Genomic DNA, 27,456 nt, shown 5'->3' with positions numbered 1-27,456 from the left:
CCAAGATATCCAAGGTTGATTGAAACATAGGATACGCTAAGCATAGAGAACTAATGAAACACAATTCACCTTCATCAACTAGCTTCAAATCCTCCTCTAGTGAGCATCTCAATGATTCCTCGAAGGAACCGGAAAAAAAGAGATTTAGGGCTACTCGACATCTTAACTAAAGCACATCGCTCCATAGGCTTGACTCACATCTCCCTCCACCGACTTGTGACTCAACCACAAAGGTCAAAAGTTCTTGAGAAGGGTTGTAATGTAAAGGCGAAAAGGGTGAAGTTAGGCTAAAATTTAAAATTTGGTGGTATACCTAAATTGTGAAGCAAAGGGTGCAGTGATCAATCATCAACACTATAATCAAGCAATCACTAGACAAAAACACCAACACCCCAAGCTTATTCAAAGCCAAAATCACAAACACATACAAAAAGCGTAAGAACGCTTTCCCCCAAGCTAAAATGAAGCATTGTCCTCAATGCTTAAAATAGGGAGAAATATACTTACATCAAAATATTTTTGAATTTTTTCATTTTTCACATTTTTTCACTTTTGCCAAAGCATTTGAATTTTCTTTGCTTTTTCTCATTTTTTTTACTTTATTACAATGTCCTCGCCTCTTTTAACTATGGACGACTTTTTCAACTTGGCATTTGCCTTTTATTCACAAGATATTTACAACACAAACTTGCATACATTATAAGAACCAATAGTCAAATAATCCACCACAATCTCCAACAATATTGATCAATTGCTTCACAAAAACCAAGAATGGAAACAAGAATGAAACAAAAGGCTCAAAATATAAAGATATGGCTTAAAAAGAAGGTTTATGGCTCAAATGGTTAGCAAGTAGGCAAATTTTTAAACCCAAAATAAAGAAATAGAAAACTATCCTAGGAAAAGAAAAATCACCACCCTGAAGAGATGCCTTTGTCCTTCCTAAATGGCTCGGTCGCGATCTTGGGAGACAAGAGTCAAGTTCTAGATAAAGTATACAATAGTTAAGGATCCATGTGCCTCTCATGCAAAATATGTAGAAGGCTTGAAAATAATGAAACCTTACATGGTTGTAGCAATAACTCACTATTAGTTTCAAATCCACCAAAGGGAGCAACTCCAACTTTCCACAAACAATTAAAATCCGGTTTCAAGGTCCCAAAAGTACTAAAGACACTACTGTAGACACCCAAATGTGTATCCCCAAAACCAAACCCAGTGATGAATACCTTTTGCGTCAAATGATTATCGAATGAGGTGAAAGTGTGAAAGGTCAAGTGTTGCGGTTAGTTTTTATTAAATTCTTTCTTTCTGTTTTCAAAAAACAACTCTATTTTATGAAAACAGCAAATCCAGTTTAGTTTGGCCCATGACAAGGGTCCAATAATAGTTTAGTTGGATGGGGCTTGCAAAAAGCTTTCCAACGATATATTATAAGCTCAATTTCGATGAATAATGAGGAAGTTATGGCCAAAATACTAAACTGGGCCCGGTTTGATTTTTACATGCGGCCCAATGATCTAGGGGAGGGCCCAATATTAATTATTATTCCTAAAGTTATTAGAATTAATTATAGTCTTCTAGAATTCTCTTCCCCTTTTAATAAAATGAGCATTTATTTTCTTGCATATGATCATTGCATTGCATTCATAAAAATAAAAAAAAATAAAATAAAAAAAATAAAACCATGTCGAACTAAGCATAAGGTATACCAATGATTTGAGGCACCCCTTGTTGCCACATCATATCACCTTTCACCCTTTAAAAAGTATGCAATCCTTTTTTGATAAACCACTTTGAGCCTCGTCTAACGATAGACCTGTCATTTTTCAACCCATATCTACCTAACCTTGGGATGGGATGGTGTGCAATTTACGCAATTTCAAAATACGAAAGCTTGAGTGATTTTACATAGAACTCAAAAAAAAAATTTAAAAAAAAAAAAAGCAAATAGCAATAAAAGTGTACAAAAGGGCAAGTGTTCCAATGTCTTTGACATGAACATGTCTTTGATATGAACACGTCTCAGATTGCGTTTCTTATCGAGTGCTCGGTACCGTGCCTGAGAAACATGAATGCCAAGTGAGTGATAGACCGCATGATCGGGATCGCCCACGCTTATAAAAAAAAGATTTGAATTTGAAAAAATGATAAAGCAAAAAGAGAGAGCAGAATATAAAGAGTTAAAACACTCAAGCATAAAAATACAAAGATTCAAAAGCAAGGTTGCACACCTTGGGGGCTTACCTAGGGTGTTAAGCCTTTATCCCCTTCTTCTTCAAACCTTTAGCCTAACCACGTTACAATCCTTAAAAGACCTCTTTGAGGTATACACACTTGTGCGAGGTTCGGCTAGAGCTACGTTCGGCCTGATTCCTAACGGATATGTAGGCAACCTCACATCGAGGTGCGGCCGCAATAAACATGCATTCATATTCACATTCACACATTCACACCATGATCATATCAAAGGATCTCCAATGCTCATCCCTATTCATTTAGAGCTAGGCTTGGGGACTTGATCCTCACATTATTAGCCTACCCAGCCTAAGAGTCACCACCATTTGACTCCTTTCAACATATTTTTCCACACACTTAGCTCTTGCGGCCTAACTTTAGTGTCACTTTCACACACTACACAGATACATAACCAAATATACTTCCCTTTTCATTATTCCAAAACCGATTCCAATTATTCAATATTCAAAATAATAGTTAATAAAACCAATTCCTTTATTAAGAACCAATTTCTTTTAATCCAATTCCTCACCCAAGTGTGCACACCCCCCAAGCTAGTTTCCTAATATTACAAGGCTATTCTTAAGGAAAGACCCGGTCATACAAAGTCCAAGACCTTATCAATAAACCAAATCTGCATAGTGGGATTACCAACATGCTTATAAAGCATTAATAATAATAATTCAATGGTTCAATAAATCCTTTTAATATCCAATAAATTCCAATATAATTCAAACTCCTTTTTAATAATTCCACATACTTTCAAAATCAAAACCTTTTAAATAGATACTTGAGAATAAAATCTCATATTAATAACTTTTCAAAATCAATAACTCTTCCTTGAAAAACCTTTTATTTAATTCAACAAACCTTTTAAATCAAATCCTTTATTTAAACATGATAAGTAATCCAAACCATTCAAAACATGATTTAAAAATCAATCATTCAAAATACTTTTATTAAAATCAATACCTTTAAACATAATTTATTTCAAAATCATAATTCAAATCAATTTAATTCAATCACCAATCAAATCATGTAAAACATGTTATTCAAACTAATCACTTTCAAAGGTATCTATCCACCTAAACGTACCTTGATCCTTGCTAGAAAAACCACACAAAAAGAACCTCAAGAACCTTGATTCCGAATATCAATCAACACTTCGCACTTTCAAAGTTCAATCACGAATACACCTTGCAAATAACATAACCATAAGGTTATCACAACATAAACTCAAATCTAATGTGCATGGACTATAAAACTCTTTTAAAATAATACTTTAATATAAAATTATAGCTTTGAAATAGGTATTTGTATTTTAGAAAACTAACCATGAAGAAAATAAAAGAATAGGATTAAAGAGAATTGAATTTTCGTTGGAAATAATAGGCAGAACTTGCAGAGGTCAAAAACTCCTTCAATATAACTCCGAATTGGGTGATTCTTGAGCCTAACTTCAAGGATTTTGAGAGGAACAATCTTCTGTGAAACATCAAATACCCTAAAAACTGACCAGAAGTGCCTGAAAAATGGCTTCAAAGGTATACGGGATAATATTTGTATGAAAAGAGGAGAAGAAAAGTATGAAAAGGTTTAGGGAAAAGAAGAATAAGAAAGAAGAAGAGAATTGGGTTTTTGGTGTGAAGAATATGAGAGGTATGAAGGGGTATTTATAGGCTAACTCATGCAAGAATTATAGCAAGAGAATGTGGGAAGAATTATGGCAAGTAGGGTTTAAGAGATTACTTGGAGAAGTGAGTAAAAGAATTAAGGAAAGTTTGGATATTAAGGTGATTGTGTATAATTGAATATGGAATGTATGTATGTCATGAAAAATAATAAGGACATTGGAATTACTTGGGGAATAATTAAGAAGAATGAATGGCAAGAAAATATGATGATTAGATATTAAAAAGATGGAGAAATAGAATTAAGGAAAATAAGAGATTTTGAGGAGATAATAAAAATATAATTTACCAAAATAAGTCACCCAAAAATCCATCATGGTGGCTTTAGATATTTCGGGAATTAATTTGCTAGTTTTAAGGAATTAAAAATAATTGTGTAAATAATATTTATTGTATAAAATAATTAATTAATAAAATTCCAATTATTCACTAAATAAAATAACTAAGAAAATCAGATTTTCTACACATAGAAAATCCGAAAATCATAGTTAATAATTTAGGAATTTTCGGCCCTTTTAAATAAATAATAAAATATAATTTTGTTTAATTAAAATATCCGATATATATATATAAATAATCCGGTTTTTAAAATAAAATAAATGGATAATAAATATTATCTAAAATCCAAAAATAATAATTAAGTTTTAAAATACTTTAGGCGCCGGAATTCAAATATCATTTTGGCTCCAAAATTCAAATAGTAAAATAAATTACTAAAATACCCTTTTTAAGAGAATACTAATTAGAAAATACGTTTCAAAAATGCGGGGTATTACATTACTCCATTTCTCTATACGCGGAGTTTTAGGAGAAATTAGAGAAATTTATAAAATATGGAGGTAGTGGGGTAGGTGGAAGAATAAAAAAAAATTGTAAAAAACAAAAGTAATGGAGAGAATTAGAGGAGAGATAAAATGATATTAATAAAATATGATTCATGGTGGGTCCACTAGGTGAGAGAAATTAATTAAATATTGTGAAATATTTCCAAATAAGGAAATGAGCAAATATCTAAAAACGGCCAAAAATGAAAAGTGAAGCAGGTATTTAAAAACGAAGGGAGTATATATTATTCGGATAAATAATTTATTATAGTAAAAGTAATGTGAGGATCATGAAAGTGAAAGTATATTAGAGAGAGTAGTGGGGACCACAAGAGATGGAAATGATAAATTAATTTGAGTGGGGTTTAAAGTATGTGAGAGAAATAATTGCTGACGTGGACGGTACGTCTCGAATTTTAATAAATTGTAGCGTATTTAGGAAATTTTGTTCTTTTTTAACATTATATATGGAAATCGCTTGTTTAAAGTAGGTAAGAGAAAAAATAAAATATAATATAAAGTTACTATATATAGAAGTGATGCAAATAAAAAAACACACCCATTTAAGAGAAGTGATGCAAATAAAAATAAATAAATAAATAAATAAAAAACAGAGGGAGTAGTTTATTTTAGTAATTGCGGTCTCTGCAGTGTTCGTAGTAAAATTTTCTATAAGTGTTTGGATTTTGGAACAATGACTTGGTTAAAAAAAAAATAGGGTGGATTGCACAATTCGTTTTTCTACATTGATCGAACCAAATAACTCATGAGCTTTAGACACACACTACTGGGAATTTTAATTTCCTTGTTTAGAATAATTTGGAAAGATCGTAACTTTAGTGTTTTGTACCAAGTATCTCTACAAAAAACCATTAGCACAATTTGCATTTAACGAATGGCACTATAGAATCCTCACTGATGCCTCTTTTTTTCTTTCAAGTCTCTTATTTAAATATAACTCCTCACAACGACTCCTCAATCTTCATCATTCATCAACTCCATTATGGTTTTCTAAAAGGAGCTATCCATCAAGTTCAACAAAAAAAATTTGATTCTTAACAGCACAAAGTAGCGAGAATCATTAGGAACATCAATAGGTTATGGAGCACGCACTTTTAACTTCGACACCACCAAACTTTTAATGGTAGAATTTACAGTTCTTCACAAAAGTCTCGCTCTTGGGCATGAGATTAGAAATTTAATATTGAAGGTGATAATCACTTAATCATTAACTCTATTAAAGATATTGTGTTAGTGGCATAGCGGGCATATCATTACGAACACTTTCCACCTTCTTAACAAGTTTATTAATTGAAGTAGTCGACATATTTATCAAAAGAGAATTTGAATAGTTAATTGAATTGCTAATGTTGTCATTTAATTAGTAATAATTTGGACATTATCCCTTGTAAATGACTTCTTTATTTCCTATTCTCATATACGTTAGAAATTCCCTTGTTATGAGGGTTCATAATGTCTCCCTTTATCTTCTTACATTTACTAATATATACTTCCTCCGTCCTTTTAATAGAGTCTCATTTCTAAAATTTATTACTCACATAATAAAGAGAAATGAAATAATTAAAGAACGGAGGGAGTACTTCCTCTGAATCAAATTTACAAACAATTCACCCCATTTGCACGAAATTTAAAAAGTCGGGGTGGGTGAATGTGAGGAAGAATTAATAAATTATATATTTTTTTAAAAAAGTAAGATACAAATAGGAGTTTAGGTACGTCTTCTCGCAAGACCGTGACCTAAACTATCAAGAAGTAAAAAAATAAGAAAATTTGCTATCTAAATAAGGGTCGATATCTTGATGAGTCGGAGCGGATTAGCCGAGAAAGGCAACATAGTCTGCTGCCCGATTTCCTTCCCGATAAATGTGTTGCACCTGAAAACTCGAGAAAGAATCCAAAATGGCCTTGACATCCGCCATAAGGAGGTGGAGCTTCCAAGGACAGCTAAAATGGCCCTGCAAAATATTAATAACAGTTAGATTGTCTCCTTCAATAAAAATATGTGTAATGTTAAAAATTCTAGCAAGGAGGAGTCCATTGCGAAGGGCAATAGTTTCAGCAAGAAAGGCAGGGCAAGAGCCTAAATTATAAGTGCGGCTAGCCATATGATTCCCCAAGTGATCACGAATAACAACACCTGCGGCAAAAGCAAAATTTTGAGTAGCAGAACCGTTAAAATTAAGCTTACAATAACCGAGAGGGGGTGGGGACCATGACACAAAGGGAGAGGGGTAGAAGGAGGAGGAGGTGAAGGCGTTGTAACTGGTAAGTGAATAGCGTCCAAAAGAGAACGAGACTCCCATTCTTTAAAAATAGAGAAGGCTCGGATGAATATAATATGAATATTAGTAGAGGAGTTCTTAAAAATGACAGCGTTCCGATGTTTCCAAATACTCCAAAATACCATAGCAATCTTAGGGAGAAGCTTAGGGGAATTAGCCTTAAGGGAAAGAAAGAAAAGCATAAATTTGCTGAGTTTGAGGGATGCAACCAAGCCACTGAAGGACAACAGAAGAAGACCAAAGACTCAACGAAAACGGATAAGAGAGGAAAAGATGATCCTGGGATTCAGAATGATGAGAACAAAGAACACAAAAAGGAGGAACGGTAAATTAAATTAAGTAAGGTAAAAATTATCTTTTTATTTCTTTACCACTCAAAATTAAATAACCAGGTAACAGTGGAGTATAAATTTAAAATTTGACATTTTTTACATTCTAACAAAGAAAAAGTCCAACTTCTAAATTTTACATAGCTTGAAATCTATTAATATAGCTGCTCAATTTTCTTCTTTTTGTCCTAAATGTAAGTCCTCCACGCTCATTATTATTTCAACTTCAATTTCACACAACATTGTAGTGTAATTTTTTAAATCACTTCACACACTTGGACTTGAAATTTTTTTTCTTTTGTTTTAACAAATGCAGTTTTTAAGAAAAAAAAAAATTATAAATTGGAAGTTGTAGAAAAAAAATGAACATGGTTGGCTTTGATATTGAAATGATACAAATGAAGATTGATAAGGTGTCGTATACTGGTCAAAAATAAAATTTTAATAAAATATCCTATAAATGTTGTAGTATAAGTACGGTCAAGACCACTAGAAGAGTAAGAAATGGGTATTTATTCTAGCTTCTAAAGATTTGGAAAAATCAAACAATGACACAAATTGGAATATTGGATAGGTAGTTAACATTAATAAAAAAAAAAAGTTAAAAACAAATAAAAATTAGTACCATTTTGGTTTACTATATTTATAGTTCAGAATTTATCGAAATTTTATTCTACTAACTCTCTTAATTTAATATAACATAATCGATTACTGATCTAAGTCCACCTCTGCTACTTCAAATTCTGTCGAAGCTTCCAAAACTGCGCTATTACACTTCAATACACTAGTTCCCACACCTAGCTCCAAACTCTCACAAACAAATTTCTAAAAGGTATTGAGTGCAGCAAGCCACACCCAAGAATTTGTGTAGCAAGTATATATGATATGTAGTATTTGATATAGGATATGTATCTTGTTGGAGGATATTTGTTATTTGATAGACGATACGTACAGTTTGTTGGAGGATATGTACAGTTTGTTAGAGGATATATAGTATTTAATAGAAGATATGTATAATTTATCTTGAGCAAGCCCTAGTTACTCAGCCTGAGTAACGAAATTTGTTACTCAAGTGGCATATATTGTAATTTTTCACAAATTTTTTTTATTATTATTTTTTTTTTTAAAAAAAACCTTCGTCTTCTTGGAGAACGTTGAGTGCGCTTCAGGGCTTCACCACCACCACCAGTTTGCGTTTCACCACCATTACCCTTCGTCTTCTCCGTTTCCCGTCTTCGTTACAGACACCAACACCATCGTCGTTATTCGTCTTTCGTCACAACCACCACCACCACCATTCTTCTTCTGAACCACCGTCCATCGACGATCTTTGATCTTCTTCCCTGTTGTCCCCCTTTTCTTCTTCCTTCCTCGATAACAATGGCTTCAAGCCCTAAACGCCGCTTCGCGGCGGAACAAAACGAAACCCTAGGAACAAATAGTTTTAATTAGGGCCATATCAACCCCTTAGGGCTAGCATCTTGTTCCGGCGGAGATGTTACTCTTGCGGAGGGAAGGAGGAAGAACGGTGGAGAAGAAGAAGGGTACTGCTAGGGCCAAGGATTACTGGTGGGAGAATAAAGGAAGAAGGAGGGTGTTGTTGAGGATGGAAGAATGAAATTTCAATTTTGTCCCCCATTTCTGTGAAATAGGCTGTAAACATTTTTACCCCCAATTTAAAAGCACGAAATTACATCCGTGCCCCTTGAGTTACATTTGTTGTTACTCAGGATGAGTAACTTGTATTTCCCGTATTTATCTTTGATAGAGGATGCGTGCAATTTATTAGTTGATACGTGTTATTTGGTAGTATATATGATATGTAGTATTTGTTGGAGGATATGTGTTATTTGATAGAGGATACGTACAGTTTGTTAGAGAATATGTATTACTTCCTCCGTTTTTTTTAGTTGACACCGTTTGATTTTTACACTATTCACACAACACACTTTGATTTGTGATTACGTTATGGATACAATAAAATATATTCGTTTGGGATCTTGTTTGAATCGTTTCAATGTATATTTTATTAATATTCACTTTTTATAATTTTACAACGTTGATAATTAGATATATTAATCGTTTATAACATGTGTTGGCAAGCGTGATAATAGAAATGTGCCAACTAAAAAAACAAAGGAAGTATTTGATAGAGGATATGTACAACTCGTTGGTGGATATGTGTTATTTGATAGAGGATACATATAATTTATTGGAGGGTATATATTATTTGTTGGAGGATACATACAGCGTGTTGCCGCACCCGCCCAATACTTTGCGATAAATTTCATTCTCCCTTTTTTGCCCCCCTTAAAATCTACTGCCGTCACATCATTCCCCTTAAAAACACTAACTAAAGGAGGCCTCACTTTTTTCTTTGTCTTCTTTAATTTATGAGATTTAGTTTGTTGATGTGTCGCTTTTATATAGTGTTCTACCTCGTCCCTTGGTCATAATTAGAAGTATTTTTTTTTCTATTCGGAGCTATTTTTATTACTAATATGTGTTTTCGAGCGTTTTTATAGAGTTGACATTGTTTTATAAGAATTGGAAAATTTTGTATCAATTCCCGAGCTTACTTAGTCTATACAAACATCGGAGTATTCGCCGGCTCGCCGCATCATATTACCGTATTCCAAAGCCCAAGACCATTTTAAGAGGTTTGAATTTATGTTCACGGACCGTAATGGAAGGTTTTGGTCATGCTACCTTTAAGCCCAAGAGTAAAAGAGGAACCGAAGACAATGCCAGGGCATTTCGTGAGATGCCCGCTGCACTTGCCCGACCGAGTGAGAGAAAGGCATAAGAAGAGTAGAAGACCTGGGCATCTGCCCGGTACACTCGCCCAACCGGGCGAGAGAGAATAACCTGAAATCCGGAGGCGTATATGGACAATAGTACACCCCATGGAGAACAATTTGTGTAACCCATGCAACTGAACACTGAAGTTGTATGAGCCAATTTATGGCCAACATAGATAGTGCTAATCAGAAATTCGGAACCAAGTCTCATCATGAAACACTGCATCTCCCAAAACATTCTTTCTAATCTACTATAGCTTCCAGTCATCAATTGACTTGCCAAAAAAAAAAAAGGTTAAAAATAAAGTCCACCATCTGATAAACTTGTTCTTTGTGACGAACAACATTAAATGCCATGGAGGTCTGCCTTATTCCATCCATCTTGCCTCAACCTACTACAGTAACATTTTATCAATACCAGTGTACTTGCACCAGTTAACACAGAATATTTTATTTGATTTTAGAACCATACAAAGGCTAGCCACTCGTTATTATTAGTACCTTGAAGGTACAGTTTAACTCTGCTACATTCTTCCACTTCTATCTCTGTTTCTGTTCCAGCTGCTACATAGATTTTAAAAGACAGAGAAAAGTGCTAACCTAAACAATTTCTATTCATCTGAAGCCATAAGACTGAGTGTACTCCCATCAATCAGAAACTCGATTGAAAACAAAGTGACCCAATATCCTTTGCCGGAAAATCCATTTAAGAAGATATACTCCTCCTGTAATGTCTCCAATGTAAGTCATTAAGAATATCTGCACATCTCAGTAATGCATTTCAAAAGTGTTCAAAAACAACCAAAGAAATGAAACGTCATGATTCTAATTTCAAAATTGTGACTTAGTATAGTATTGCATTCTACAAAATGAGTTAAAAGAGGAGAGAGAGTAAACCCAGTGAATAATTAGGTATTTATCAGAGATTCAGTGTATCTATTGGTACTCACAAGTTTACTCTATGCCATTAAACATCTAAGTCAGTGCATGAAAATCAGATAGAACTCTAAAGAAAAAGGTTGCAAGATGGTTCCCAAACACTCTCCATCTCGGCTCTAAAGCTTTTTGTGAAACCCTGAGTCACTACACCTCTATGAAGAACAGCCCTGCAATCTCCCAAAGTTGAGAGAACCATTTCCTTCAATCAGGACTTAGGATTGTAATGCAAGAGGCACTGCTGCTGCTTGTTTCCTGGATACAAGGAAAAGGAAAAGGAAAAGATAAAACTCAAGATAATGCTATGCATGCATCAAAGCAAGCTTGTGAAGAAATCAATTCCTTCCACTATTCAAAAATTGAAGTCGACAAACATCACATATAAGAAACAATACAAGATATAAGCACAAAACCATTTATACTGCAAGAGCCTATTGCAGATAATCTTGCTTTGAGTTGGTGTTGTGCCCAATCTATGTTAGATTAGTGCTTATGGATCTACTATAGATTTGTTCAATAATGAGAATAAAAGGCTCACTAAAACACAAATTAAAAACACATTTCATACAAACAATGCCAAATATACAATATTCAAAAGTCAAAACCAAGAATATATGTTCCCGGGGCCCTCCACGACTTTAACAAAGATTACCACACAAAACAACCAAAATCAGAATAGCCAGAATTCTAAAATTAAATTTTAGAGTTGTTACTTGTTGACATTTTTTAGAGCCCCCAACCACATCCCTAACAAAGTAACAAGACTAGCTTTCTCAGTAAAGGAATCCAGAAAAAATTGCCGAAATATTGCCACAAAATGCATGATGAAAATAAAACCAAAGAAGAGATGACAGAGAGCATCATACAAAAGTAACAGAAAAGTGATTGGAACCTAATTGAAAGCTTAAAATTATCAAAAACTAATTGTGTTTACTTAATTAGGAGGGAAAATATATAAAAGAGAAACTTGTACATAACAGAAAAGTGAAAGCTTAAAATTGTTAAGTTGACAAAAACTTAACAATTAGTCTCAATTAGTCTCAATTACCAACGTTAGATACCCAAAAAACCGACATTGTATGAACACCGGAGTCTGACACTCAAATAAGAACCAATAGCGTGTAAATCTTAACTTTACACAATGACCAAGGATTGGAGTGTGTTACAACCCATTTCTAAATTAAGTCCAAACAGCTTAAAATATTCAAAAGATTACAACTTTGAATATCGTTTCAAGAAAACAGAAACACATCTGTCAAATGACTATATGTCTGCTAGCAACACTACTCCAAATTGCTAATCAATATTTACATTACATTTAAGTTCAGCTCAACATATCCATTTCTAATAACGAACTCAAACTCATTGCAAAGGAAACCCTAATCAGTCACAAAATGATCCTTCTACCAATGAAATGAAAGCTTAGGTGTTAAGATTGGAACCTGATAAGACGATCCCAAACACTCTCGGCAGTGGCATAAAAAACCTGCTCTGGCTCACACGTGAGAGGAGAGATAATAGGGACAAACTTAGCATGATAACTAATGGTGGATGCAATTGCAGTCGGTTCCCCAGGCAGAGGATGTGCTTCAGCAGGAATTTTGAGGCATTTCCATGCTTTGGCACCACCACTAGCTTGCTCTGTCCCCATTTTGCAGCAGTTCTAAGCCTCCTACATAACATGAATCTCAATGAATTCTCAACCTGCCCAAAATATTTAATAATTAGCCTGTGTAATTCTGTTATCCTAGGGACAGAAGCATCTAATATAAGCACTTACAGCATTTAAACAATCAACAGTAAATGTGTTGTGCAACTACAGAGCATGAGTAAAATCATCACAATTACAACTCATCTAACAAAATTGGCTAAAAGGGAAAATAATAGCTAATAGTTTAATAATTCGCCTTAGAAGAACCCTAAATTGAATATATTGACAACTGAATTAACATTAGTGTAAAACTATACCCTAGAGTATGAAACTGATATTCGATGAATTAAAAATAAATAAATAAAAAGAAAAATAACCTCAGAAGCTGCTTTAATGGACGAGAGAAGGGAAGCTGATAACCGATTAGAAGGGAAGCAGCAACTTCTAAGCATCAGGAGAATATAGAACCGAAGGAGGAATAGCTACTGTGATAATAATCAAAGCATACAAGAAAAGGAGAAAAGATGAAATAAATTGAGTGAAATACAGAGGAATGGAGATAATTGGAGGCTAAAAATAATTTTTCGATACCAAAGGAAACATACAAGGAATCAATGGATGCAACTCATTATCCGTCAAGCTAAATTTGTTTTCCCTCTCCCCTACCCTTATCTCAATCTCAACTTTCTCTCCAACTTCTGATTAGTCTTTTATGACTTTTAGAAGCCTCTTCCAACATGATCTTTTCTAGACCTGTTCAACGGGCTTGGTCAGGGTAGGGCTGGATGAGATGGTAAAGGGTCTGGCCAGGTCAGGGCCAACTTGTTTGTTAAACAGGCCGGATCGGGCATGGGCCATATGGCCCAGCCTGGCCCATTAAACTATTTGGAATACATATGGCAGCAACTTATTATACAGCAAATTCAAGCATGAAACTACTAACTGTTATTCTCAAAATCATCGTCAGATTCAAGCCTTAAAGTATTAATAAAGATCAAACCTTTCTCAGGAATCAAAATCAAATTTGTACCCAGGTGGCCAGGTCATGAAAATCCTCAGTATCATCCTCATCAGCAAAATGATAGAAGCGCCCTCGTCCACCACCCTCCCTTTTCTTGGAAATAGACCCTGACGAGTTAACTCAGTGCATCCTTTCACATCATCAACCAAACCACTAAAATCCTGATTCAATAAACCAGCTCTTCTTTAATCTTTTCCACCAGCATGATCCCTGAAAAACAAGAGTTTCACACTCAAGCAGGAAAGAAGGATAGTACAAAATCATGGTGCTGGAAGTTAATAATTATGTCCCAAGAGTAAAATTATGAAGTTTGCTGCCAAATGACATCAAAGAACACAGCTCTGAAGTCCAAACAATTATACTAATTGAATCTTTTCTATTGTTCTATAATGGCACACATAAGTAGCCAAGTGTGTGATAAAAATCTATGTTTCATTTCGAAGAGGATATGATGAGGAAAAAAAAGGGAAGAAAGAGACAATTAGAGATTTTTCAAGCTGAATAGTCATGTTACATTGGTTTTTTTTTTTTTTTTTTTGGTAATACAATTGATACAGACCCCCCATGCTCTTTTCATTTCTTTCTTTTAGTCATAAGGTAAGGTCACTAAGATCATAGAAGAAATCATCAAACACTGAAACTCAATACGGAAGTGCACAAAATACAATGTAAACTATTCATACCATATACTGTAGTCAGAGTCCCATCACTTGAGGCACCAGAAGAAGGTAAAATGAAAATCATGTAGATATATTCAAGGTAAACTGAAGCACTGACATTTGATTTTCACAACCCTGGGCATGGTCAATTGGTTACAATGAATAGCTAGCTTTTGAAGACACCGACATTTTGTAAAGGTGCACACATTGTATGTTAAAACCAAACAGCCAATTTAGCTTTGCCCACTAGCATAACTTTTCTCAACTTCATCAATTGCTCCTCATGCAAACATTGTTGCAAATACATCTAGCGTACAGCTTCAGTATGAATTTTCTGTAATATGAAGGACCTCAAAGGTCATACTCATATACAATATTCAGGTATCCCAGAGTGAGATATTTGTAAAGTTACTGAAGTTTTCTACTTCCTCGTGTAAAACTGGAATATGTAAATCAGTTAAATTGCCGTTTGTCCATATTTCAAAAAAGTACATTTGCTTTTCATTCTCATTGGGTCACATGGACTTCAAATCATGGTGTTAAATCTAGACTGCAACATGAGATTGTGACTGCACTGTAAAGGTTATTTGAGCTTACCTTGACAACTTTTTTAGGGTTCAAGCTTGCAACCGCTGCAAACCATCCAAATTGCCTACAAAAGTGGTTCCACAACCGTCACCATGATCATGACCGCATCCAAGATTTAAAACCATGCTTCAATTCAGTCCAAAACATATCAGCACACAATCATTTTAAGAGAACGAAATCCCAAATATATAAAGAATCGCTGCTGTAGTATAGCTAGCTTTACAGAAAGCGGCAATTATTGCTTTTTGTCCTGTGTTTCTCCTGGCTGCAAGAACACTAAAAACAAACACAATGTCCTTGATAACTTAAAAGAATATAGATATAGGGAGGGAGGAAGGAAGGGGATTTGGGAAGGTACAAGAAATAAAACAAAAAACAGTAGAAAGAATCCACAAATGTTCTCTTACTATTTACAAACATGAACTTTTATGCTCCCAGTGAAGCAATAAACGTTAAAATGACAGCTTTGATTACTCTTCCAAAATGCTATCAAATTGCATCTGACATAATCAAAATCGAGTTGCTCCCAATCTTTCATACATACACAAAACAGATGACAAATGCATAGGTAATACTCCTTGTTTTTGTTTTTAGATTAGTCAGTTTGCTTTAAAAGCTTTCACAAGTCCGACCACTAATATATTTAATTCCAACAAGTAAAGATTAAGTTGACGCTTTGAAAGTATCCATCGAGACAAATGTAATAAGACCCCACACGAATTTTTTTTTCTTCCATATAAACCACAAAGACAGTGAAGAAGTGTCAAAGCGATTAGTTCACAAACATTAAACAAATAGATAAATAAATAAATAAGAGTGGTTCAGGTTAAAGTGTTAAACTAAAAGAAGGCAATGTTCAATGATGTAAAGTTGAATATAACACAAGAAGAGTGCCATCAATAAATAAAGTAAAATACTTTTTTAGTTTCTCATTTCAAGACAACAAAAATAATTGGAGCAACACTAGTACAAAAGAACATATGACTTCTCAAAAACAAAATTTTAACTTGAGCAGATATCCAAGAACAAAGGAGATCATGAATCCAAAATGTAGTTTCAACACTTGATTCTATCCACTACTAAACATGTGCTCAAGATTCTATCCTCTACAAAATGTAAACATGGTGATAAAAGTAAAAATGTGCTAAAGATCATATCCTCCACTAAAAGTATGGTTTCTGGTAAGAGGTAATTAACATACAGCCGTGACAGCAATACTATGGTAACAAGCACTATCTCTTCCCAGCAATCCTCATCAAGGGGGATATAATTCCTTGAATCTCCAGTAATGACTGTTGTATCCGCAGCTCCTCTTGAATGGTTCTCTTCAAATTCCTTAGTTGAGCTTTAAGGCCATCAGAACCTCGAATATCCTCAGCTCGCATTTGAATAACCTTGTTGGCAAACGGCATCAGTAAACCAGCATACCTTGGAAGAGTTGTATACTTCTGCAAGAACACCAACAGCAGTTCGAGCTCCTGAACATCCAAATTTGTCACACATCTGAACAATTTCTTTCTTGCTACCAATTCTTCCATCACAGCAACCACATTTTCTGGATTCTTCTTCTGAAGAACAGCTACAAAAGCATCTTTGTGCCTAAACTTCTTCAATAGCTTGTCATGCTCTGCCAACTTAACCTTCTTGGGTCTTAATACCAAATATTCACCTCCTTTGGGCTTCTCACTTTGCCCTCGATGAAAATACCTAAAGAACGACGGCTTTAACACTCTCTTCCGCGGCTCCTCCCTATACTGAAATCCCACAAAATCTCCTACACTACGTTCTTCCACTTTCTCCTTCTTCCTCTTTGCCATATATATAATCCCATTCGAGGTTCCAATGACCCGTGTCGAACCATCAGGGGAGAACCCAACCGACACCAGAGGCGCGGGAAACCTCATAGAAAATGTAATCTTCAACTTCGAGTAATCAAGCACCTTCAAATACCCGTCTAACCCAACTGTCAAAAGACGGTATTGATCAGATTCCTCCCCACTATCCTTACCCACCTTACCGACACAAATCGACGTCACGGTCTTATTATGACTCTCCATCGAATACACACATTTCCCACCTCCAATCACATCCCAAATCTTGACCACATTTCCTCCAGCAGTAGCAATCAACCCACCAGAAGGCAAAAATGCAACATCTTCGACGGGTTTTCCATGATTAACAACCATTGCAGATGACCCTAATTTAGAACCCCTAACATCCCAAACCCTAATTGTATGATCATAAGACCCAGTAACAAACAAATTATCATCAACAGGAGAAGCAGACCCACTTCTAACATAATCCTTATGACCCAAAAAATTACACAAAGAAGTTTCAGTTGCAACATCCCAATACTTAACAACAGAATCATCACCACCAGAAAACAAATGCAAACGATCAACTCTAGGGTATTGAACTAACCTCACAGGCCTGGAATGTCCCTTCAATTGACGAAGAGCGTTTCGGGTTTTCGCCTCGAAAACATGAATTACTCCAGATTGGCAACCAGCCGCAATGAGCTTGCTATCGGAACGATACGAGGCGGAGTAGGAGGTGTCCTTAAAGGAGCGGATAGTATTGATTGGCTCCGAAGGTGAAAAGGGGTGGTGGGGGTTGAAGAAAGAGAGGGAAGCACCGTATGTAGCAGCGAAATGGTGGGGAGATTGAGGGGAGAAATCAATGGAGGTAATTGAAGAAACTAAGCCAGAGATTTCATGGGTTTTGAAGGATTTCCAGAATTTGGATTCTGGGGAATTGTTGGATTTTTTGGAGGTGGGTTTTAGGCGGGGTTTTGTGGGGAAGGTTTGAGGCTCTGCCATGGTTATGGAGGATGGAGTGCAAAGGAGGAAGAAGAAGGGAAAGAGGAGAGAGATTGGAAGGGTTTAAGGGGGCTTTTGGAAATGGAGTGATTGTGTTTTAGAAGTAGGGTTTAAGATTATACCACCCAAGTCTCCATGACCCGTTTGGATAGGTTGCTTGGGAAAATTCATGTATACTAGTCGTATTCTGTTATCGTCTCAATTTATTTTGCCCTATTTGTCATTTTACATTCTTCAAAATTTATTGAAAAATTTATTAGAAAAAACTTTTTAAAAGCACCTTGTGAGAGAAAAAAAAAAAAATCTTTTATAAGCCTTATGGTTAAAAAAAAAAAAAAAAAAAAAAAAAAACAAAACAAAAAAAAACCACCATGTCGTTATCCTCTAATTAAACTCTAATTATCGGCTCTAATTTCCTTCCATTTCTTATAATTAACCTCTAAATCACCGAATTACTAAGGGTTTGTTCGGCATCATTTTCAGTTTTCAGTTTTTTGTTTTTTGTTTTTTTTTAAAACTGAAAACTGATTTCAGTTTTTGATTCTTTGTTTTAAAAACTGTTTTCATTTCTCAGTTTTGAATTTACAATCAACTCTCAGACTACCAAATCATGTATAGCTTTAATCAACTCTTATACAACCTATAATTATTTATTATTATTTTATTTTATTTTATTTTATTAATAGCTGCTTATTTATTTTCACAATATATATATATATATATATATATATATATATATATATATATATATATATATATATATATTTCAACAATAAATTTATTGATTGAATACGGTTATAACAAAATTTAAAGGAACAACTACGAAAAAAGTAACAATAAAATAGTCAAATGCAATGTAATATTTATTTCTCTTTGATAACTTTCATTGTGAATTTTGTCTTTCCCACAATCGTGTTGCCAAACGATCTCGAAACCGAGCCATTCTTTGAAGTTCTTGTTGACTTAAAGAAGGAGTCACTAGGTCCTCAGATCCATTGCTGTTGATTGTATCATCTTCTAGTTCGACATTTTCATCCGCGTACTGTATGAACAAAGGATCTCCATCCTTGCACATTTTTATGATATTGTGGATAACACAGCACGACAAAATTATATATTTTTGTCGTTTTAAGTCATATGAAAGCATATATTTGAGAATGGGAAATCTAGCTTTTAATACCCGAAAACATCTTTCAATAACATTTCGCAATGAAGAATGTGTATAATTAAATATTTCCTCAGAACCTTGTGGCTCATTGCTCCTCTATAATCACACAAATGATATCGTTCTCCACGATACGATGAAAGAAATCCTGGCATATTTGTATAGCCTGAGTCTACCAGATAATACTTTTTAGTAGGAGGCATAGGAAACTTGGTCTCTTCTACATTTGTAATTGTTTTCCAAAAAATTCTTATATCATTTGTCGAACCCTCCCATCCAGCCATCACAAATGTAAATTTCATGTCAAATGAGCAAGCACACATTACATTCATCGTAGGCTTTTTTTCTTTTCCACGATAAAAAATTTGATCATCTTGTGGTACACGTGCTGATACATGAGTTCCATCAATAGCTCTTATGCAATCCTATAATAAATCGTTAACTTCAAACTACATAGTATATGTATTAATACATAGATAATATGTAAAAATTCCCGTAAAAAATGTAAAAATTAAAAATTAATGACAAAAAATTACCTTGAAAATCGGATAGTATATCTTGGGTTATTTTTAATTTCTAGAGGTGTTTCATCAAATGCCGGAGGAACAAACCAATGCTTCAATAATGATGCAACGGCATACAAAACCTTACGAAAATGGCAGTGAGTAGATTCTAAGGAGTGTTGAAATCTATCAGCTATAAGTTTGTGCCTCGAATTATGAAAAATAATAAGAAGAAACATTGCAACCTGTTCTTGAATCTATATAAATTTGGAATCTTTCAACTTTCCCCTTTTTTTCAATTCTTCACACAAGCTAATAAAGATTTGAGGAGTCACTCGAATCAAATCATAACATGTCATTGGATGACCGTTAAGCAAATCTAGGACATATTGGTGACCAGTTAACTTTGAAATTCCTTGCAAAAGGGGTTTCTTTTTAAGGACCCTGCTATTTTGTAAGTTAATATAAATTGTCAATATTTGTTAAAAATATTCCTCGTCAGAATCCAATAAAATATCTTCATTGTCGAAATCCATAACTATCTGCATTTTTTACATATAAATGTTATAAGCAAGCATAAAGAATATTATCAGTGCACATGATAAAAAAAATTTAACCGCAATCACCATTATTATTCATTAAATCATATCCAAATACAAAATCCAAAAAAAATTATACTTACGACAATATCTAAATTTAGTTTAAACACTCAAACATGCATATTGAAGGGGAAAAAAAAACTTTATACTAACGAGATAATGCTTAAAGGTTGAGCACAAAATCTATCTTCCTATCATTTGGAAATCTAAGAAACATCACAATGGATCATCATGTATTAGTTTAGTTGCCTTTCCAAATGAAGCTCCATCAATTTCCTCAAGAGCACTTAGTGCATCTACACATTCCATGAGCAAATCATGATCCTTCTTGGATTGATGCCCACCTTCATCATTGTCATTAAATTTTCTTTCGATAAGTTCAAGCTTTTTCTTGGAATTTTCACTCATTGTAACCTAAGGCATCTGCCATTGCTACATTAACACTATCCCTAAGTTTCTTACGATTGACAATAGGCTTGATTTTTTTTTTTAGGACTCTCTTCACAATGTTTTCTTGAGTCACCCCCTTCTCCATTTCTGTCATCTTCATCCTCACTCTCAGAAGGGCTTTTAGTAGAAGGATGTGAACTAGCACCAGTAGCGGTTATATCCCCATAAATTGTGCATAATTTATCATAATGCTTACATCCCTTCTTTCTAAAAGTTTTGGCAGACTTGTTTCTGTAAGAATCATACATTCACATCAAATATCACAAATATAAAAGCTTATTAGTTTAAAAATATCCCTAGTTGATCCATAAAAGAATGAAATCAAAATAAACTTATTGACAATTACCTCATACAACTTTTTTCATACAACAACATCCTCAACAGAAAGTTGATAAGTCATATGTTTGTATCCCATTCCAGTTTCTTCTACTAATTTACTAAATTCCTTCCATCTTTGTCTTAAGGCCTGTTCTCTTCAGCTTATTTTCAGTTCAGTTTACTTCACTTCTTAATTTCCTTCTCTCATAAAATATTCAGTTCAGTTCAATTTAGTTCCAATAAAGTTCAGTTCAGTTCAGTTCAGTTCAGCTCAGTTCAGTTAATCAGAACAGGCCCATAGTTGGTTATATTTGTTCTTAAGTTGTTCCTGACTATAATCCTTTTTTGTCTTCTCCTTTAGTTTTTGCTTGATAAGCCTCCAAGCTTGCTTGGTTAGAGTAGTTGGTCTATTTCCTTTTTTCACCTCCTCCTATGTCAAGCTTATCAGGTAAGATTCAATATTTTCATTCCATACTCCAACTACTCTAGTAGATTCAATCTCGACAACTTCATCTTCGCACTCATTTTTCAAATTTGACATCTATAAAGTAATTCACTATCAGACATAATAATCATCTAAGTGAACTAAACAACCAATGTGCAACAACTAGAAAAACAATAACATATGTAAACTTCACCAATATCATACTAGCAATGCAACAAGATCTACTAACAATACTTGATCCGAACAGTACTATTCAACAGAAAATATTAAAACTCCTACTTGATTACAAATCACTTAGAGTTATAACTCCTACTTGATCACAAATTAAAACTCCTACTTGATCACAAACAGTACTATACAACATAAAATATTAAACATGAGGATCATAATCACTTAGAGCAAATATACAACTTTAAAACATTATAGTAACCAAGTCTATTAACAGGAGCTTTATAAGGTAATATGATTTGAGATAAAAATGAGTTGACATGGCATGAAAAACAATGAATAATCAAATTGTCACAAATATGAATACTTGTTCAAACCGTAAGCGTGATCACAAGAAAAAGTTTATAGGTAAAAAATTAGACCACAAAATAACAGAGAGTACTTATTCCATTAAAATTCCATTATTGCGGATGACGACACGAATTATATTACGAGTTATTGCTGATGACATCACTTATATTAAAACTCCATTATTGTTTATGACATGAATTATATTACAGAGAGTACTTATTCCATTAAAAAGTTCAAACAGATTAATGATTATCACGAGTTACCTAATTCCATTGTTATAATTAATCAAGACTCATATTATTATTTCAGAAAAAAAAGCCACAAATATAAAACCCATAATAAATTATATACAAATTAGACCATGAACGATTAAAATTTAGAAAAATAAAGAACAGAGTTAACCAATTTTGATCAAAGAAATTGAATACAACCAAAATTAACCACAAAAACATTATAAATTAAGAAAGAATAATAGGGAGAAACATGGTGATTACAAATGAAATTAAAATAAAAGAGAGAGGAGAACCCTCCATACCTGTAATTTCTTGCTCCTTGAATCTTAAGAATGATTAGGTTTTGAAGAAGAAAGATGAGATATTGAATTTGAAGGAGATAGATGATACGAGCATAGCTTTGACAAGGTTTTTCATTTAAAAAATAAATAATAAAAAAAAACCTCAAAACTGCTTTTAGATGTTTTAGGTTTACTGTTTTATTTTTTACAAAATAGCTTTAAAGTTGTTTTTTAAAGTTATTTTACAAAATACTGTTTTGTTTTATTTTGGGGGTAAAAAAACAAAAAAACCAAAAACAGCAATGATGCCAAACACACCACCACCCCAACCACCCCTTCCCCTCTTCCATATAAAAAACAAACCACCACCCCAACCACCAACCAACCACCCCTTCCCCTTCTTCCTCCCTTTCCCCCTCCCCTAGCAGCAACCTTCTCACCCACCAGACCCACTGCCCAGATCCCCCCACCACCGACGACCTACCTCCACCATCGATTGACTTTCCCTTTCCTCTTATCCCAGTTGGCAACCACACCACCTCCCTTGGAATTTTTTGCTCTTATTTACTCAAACATGCTCAAATCAAGTCCAAGTAAATTGCAATTTGCTTCTAAATCACCCTAGCATCACATACATACATAATCAAATCCAAACCAAGCATTAATTGCAAGCAAGATGCACAAAATAAATAAAAAAACCCCGAATCGATTTTCTAAGGTTTACAAAACGAAGGAGGTGGTTGTCGCCGGCGGTGATAAGGGGGAAATGGAGGGTCATCCAACGGTAGAGGTAGGTCGCTGGAGGTGGGGGATCTGGGCAATAGGTTTTATGGGGGAGGGGGTTGCTGCCAGTAAGGGTGTTAAAAAAAACCCGACCCAGTTGACCAGACCTAATAACCCGATGACCCGCAAACTACCCGATGGGTAATTGCAGTTTTTTTCCAAGTTTTCTGGAAAATATTCGGGTCGATCATGGGCCGAACTTTAAGTTGCTCGGGTGCCCGTTGACCCGCTAGCTAGCTCTAAAGCCTCTAATTTTATTTTTTTTTAGGTTAAAACTTAAAAAGTTGGGCCTTTTTATTACAGTAGAAGCCCACCATCTCTCTCTACAATTCCCATCCCCTCATCCTCTCTGAGTCGTAAGAAATCTGCTCAACAAATCTTTATCTTCTTCAAAAAGACAATTAAGCTTAAAGAAATCGCCATTATCAACCTCGAAATCACTCCTTAGCAGATGAAAATGCGCCTCCAGTTGATCCCAATATTCTCAATTGAACCCCAATTTTCCCTCTTAATATGATACCTTAGTAGTTAGTACTCTCCCTCTTCCTCTACAAATCCCATCAGACTCAACAAAGTTCGGCGAACTTCGATTTGATGCATGGCTATGTGGTAGACTGGTAGGGCAGCAGGTTGGAGAGAGGGAAGAGTAGGAAGAAAATGGTTCTTATTACTCAATGCTCATGATGTTAAACAATTATAGAATAAAAAATTGGTCTAAATTTTTACTATATTGAAGATTTTAGTTGTTAGATTTGATTTTCAAAAGGTCAGTTGTATACAAATTCAAAGCATAGCTAATCACAAGGTAAGATGGTTATAAGTTATAATGTATATCTGTGTTACTTTAACTTTTGGGAATATATTACTTCGGTTTAAGCGTAGTATATGTCTAATTATGTTTTAAATTTGATGTTAGTTTCCAAAAAAAAAAATCGGGTACCCTGTGACCCGACCCGGTTTAAGCGGGTACCCGATTTTCTCGGGTTGGGTCATTGGCCGAGTTTCAAACTACCCGAAGATCTAGGTATCCGGGTTTTTGGGTACCCGAATCTAAACACCCTTAGCTGCCAATAGAGGGAGAAAAGGGAGAAGGAAGGGGAGGGTGAAAGGGAGGAGGAAGGGGTGGTGGTTTATAATATATATATAAATTACATGTAATTATTTAGTAATTTGGTGGGTTAAAGGTGTTGGGTTTCGTGATGTCCGACAACACGCGTAACAAAACCCTCCCAAAACCTGCACACAAATTAAAGTAACTAACATGCATATTAACGACCATATAATTAATTAACAAAGAGAGAGAAAGAGGAAAAGTCGATCATACTCTTAATGCGTGTTTTCCACTTAGCACGAACACGGAATCACAAACAGAGAAAAAGCCTCAAGCGCGACCCCTCTAACGAAGTCCACTCGCGTGCCCAAACTTGGCTAATATTACCGGCTAGGGCAATATTAACACTACTAAACAAGAGGATCTCCTTATAAGATTTTCTCAAAATTAGAGATGCCTTTTGGAGTTCTTACTCTTGCAACAATTCCCGAGGGAAGCCTTGGGTATTTATAGAAGTGGCATCTCAATCACTTTCATTTCTAATCAATGTGGGACTTTGAGAAATTAATTGCATTTAATTTAATTCCAAAATAAATTAAATACAAAATCAAACAATCAATCAACAAGCGACACAAATATAGGAGAGTTAGGTGAGGATCACAAGGCCTTCTTTGCTCCCTAAGCCAAACCGACTCCACTAAGAAGCAGCCAGCTGGCAGCCTTGTGCTCTCGGCTGGGCCTCCTAGCCGCAGCCCATCGCAGCACGCGGGCTGTAATACCCCCAAATCTCTCTCTACGGAAATACTAGTATAATATGTATAATTATACCGTAGAGATAGACTTGGGCGTATCACCGCCGCGTGATTACGTAAGGCTACTCAAGATACTTAACTCAATAACAAAACTTGCAGTGGAAACTCAACTTTCTTTCACTAATACTTATAAAAAAAGTAACATTGTTATAAGTACTCAAAATAAAGACGTGACCAACATTCCTAAACTAGGTAAAGCAAATCTCGGGACTCCCATATGCTCATTCATGACTCCACCTGAAAATAGTCAACACTGCTTACCATTACGGTAAATAGGGCGAACCAAAACAAATAAGAAATACGGATTAGCAAATTATGCTAAGTACGATAAGTGCAAGATAATGTAAACTCAATTTATTTGCAGACATGCTTTAAAAATTAATTTCAATAACTAATCCAATAATTCCAAACTCATTATTTCAAAATCAATTCCAATGATTCAATAATCAAAATAATTAATAAAACCAATTCCTTTAATAATCCAATTCCTTTTAAATCCAATTCCTCACCCAAGTGTGCACACCCCCCAAGCTAGTCTCCTTATATTATAAGGCTATTTTTGAGGAAAGACTCGGTCATACAAAGTCCAAGGCCTTATCAATAAACCAAATCCGCATAGTGGGATTACCAACATGCTTATAAATCATTAATAATAATAATAATAATAATAATAATAATAATAATAATAATAATAATAATAATAATAATAATAATTCATTGGTTCAATAATCCTTTTAATATCCAATAAATTCCAATACTCCTTTTTAATAATTCCACATACTTTCAAAATCAAAACCTTTTAAATAGATACTTGAGAATAAAATCTCATATTAATAACTTTTTAAAATCAATAACTCTTCCTTGAAAAACCTTTTATTTTATTCAAAAAACCTTTTAAAATCAATTCCTTTATTTAAACACGATAAGTAATTCAAACCATTCAAAACATGATATAAAAATCAATCATTCAAAATACTTTTATCAAAACAAATTAAATATTAAAATCAATACCTCCAAACATAATTCAAATTAATTTAATTCAATCACCAATAAAATCATATAAAACATGTTATTCAAACCAATCACTTTCAAAGGTATATATCTAGCCACCTAAACGTACTTTGATCCTTGCTAGATAAACCACACAAAAAGAACCTCAAGAACATTGATTCCGAATATCAATCAACACTTCGCACTTTTAAAGTTCAATCACAAATACACTTTTGCAAATAACATAACCATAAGGTTATCACAACATAAACTCAAATCTAATGTGCATGGACTATAAAACTCTTTTAAAATTATACTTTAATATAAAATTATAGCTTTGAAATAGGTATTTGTATTTTAGAAAACTAACCATGAAGAAAATAAAGGAATAGGATTGAAGTGAATTGAATTTTCGTTAGAAAGAATAGGCAGAACTTGCAGAGGTCATAACTCCTTCAATATAACTCCGAATTGGGTGATTCTTGAGCCTAACCTCAAGGATTTTTCGAGAGGAACAATCTTTTGTGAAACGTCAATACCCCAAAAACTGACTAGAAGTGCAAGAAAACTGGCTTCAAAGATAAATGGGATGATTTGTGTAAAAAGAGGAGAAGAAAAGTACGAAAAGGTTTAGGGAAAAGAAGAAGAAGAGAGAAGAAGAGAATTGGGTTTTTGGTGTGAAGAATATGAGAGCTATGAGGGGGTATTTATAGGCTCACGAATGAAAGAATTATGGTAGGAGAATGTAGGAAGAATTATGGTAAAAAGTATTAAGGAATTACTTGGAGAAGTGAATAAGGAAATATGAAAACTTTTGATATTAAGGTGATTAAGAATAATAGAATTTAGGAAACTGTGTTTGTCATGAAAATAATATGGCAAAAGAGATTACTTGGGGAATAATCAAAGATGAAATAAGGTAGGAAAATAAGATGATAAAATATTTAGGAGATGGAGAAATAAAGTTAAGGAAAATAAGAGATTTTAACGAGATAATTAAAAATATAATTTACCAAAATAAGTCACCCAAAAATCCATCATGGTGGCCGAAAATTTGAGCTTTCCTAAGCTCATATTTTCGGATCGCCCTTTAGATATTTAGGAAATTAATTTGCTAGTTTTAAGGAATTAAAATAATTGTGTAAATAATATTTATTGTATAAAATAATTAATTAATAAAATTCCAATTATTCACTAAATAAAATAACTAAGAAAATCAGATTTTCTATACATAGAAAATCTGAAAATCATAGTCATTAAATTAGGAATTTTCGGTCATCTTAAATAAATAATAAAATATAATTCTATTTAATTAAAATATCTGGAATATATATAAATAATTTGGATAATAAATCTTATCCAAAATCCAAAATAATAATTGAGTTTTAAAATATTTTTGGTGCCAAAATTCAAATATCATTTTGGCTCCAAAATTCAAATAGAAAAA

General features: G+C 34.0%; 1 pseudogene; it reads right to left on the bottom strand.

Annotated features, from left to right (window-relative positions):
* Positions 1-15,929: 15,929 nt before the first annotated feature.
* On the bottom strand, positions 15,930-17,955 carry LOC145584932 (protein SLOW WALKER 1 pseudogene; annotated as a pseudogene).
* Positions 17,956-27,456: the final 9,501 nt, after the last annotated feature.

This window comes from Chenopodium album, chromosome 16, assembly GCF_948465745.1.
Source record: "Chenopodium album chromosome 16, dcCheAlbu1.1, whole genome shotgun sequence".
Classification (NCBI taxonomy): domain Eukaryota; kingdom Viridiplantae; phylum Streptophyta; class Magnoliopsida; order Caryophyllales; family Amaranthaceae; genus Chenopodium; species Chenopodium album.
This window is presented reverse-complemented; position numbering and strand designations above follow the sequence as displayed.